Raw genomic sequence first — 530 nt, 5'->3', positions numbered from 1 at the left:
TTCCTTTTTTCTGTTAATCTATATAAACCTTTCCTTGACTTTAAAACTAACATACTAATACAATATTTGTCCTTCTGTGATTGACTTACTTCACTCAGCATAATGTCCTCCAAGTTCATCCATGTTCTGCGGTGTTTCGCAGATTCTACATTATTCTTTAGCGTTGCATAGTATTCCATTGTGTGTATGTACCATAATTTGACTATCCATTCCTCAGCTGATAGACACCAAGGTTGTTTCATTTTTGGCTATTGTAAATAGTGCTGCGATGAACATGGGTGTGCATATATCTGTTTTTGTCATGGCTCTCACTTCTTTAGGATGTTGTTGCTGTTGTTGTTAGGTATGGTTGAGTCGTTTCCGACTCAGAGAAACCCCATGCACAGCAAAACACTGCCCAATCCTGCACCAACTCCATGATCTCTGCTATACTTGAGCCCATCATCGCAGCCACTGTGTCAATCCATCTCGTTGAAGGCCTCCCCCTCTTTTGTCAACCCTCACCCTACCAAGCATGACATCCTTCTCCA

The sequence above is a fragment of the Orycteropus afer genome, unplaced genomic scaffold (genome assembly GCF_000298275.1).
Source record: "Orycteropus afer afer isolate SDZICR_OR568_19922 unplaced genomic scaffold, OryAfe1.0 scaffold00478, whole genome shotgun sequence".
Classification (NCBI taxonomy): Eukaryota; Metazoa; Chordata; class Mammalia; order Tubulidentata; family Orycteropodidae; genus Orycteropus; species Orycteropus afer.
The sequence above is the reverse complement of the archived record's forward strand: the minus strand, read 5'-3'. Positions refer to the sequence as shown.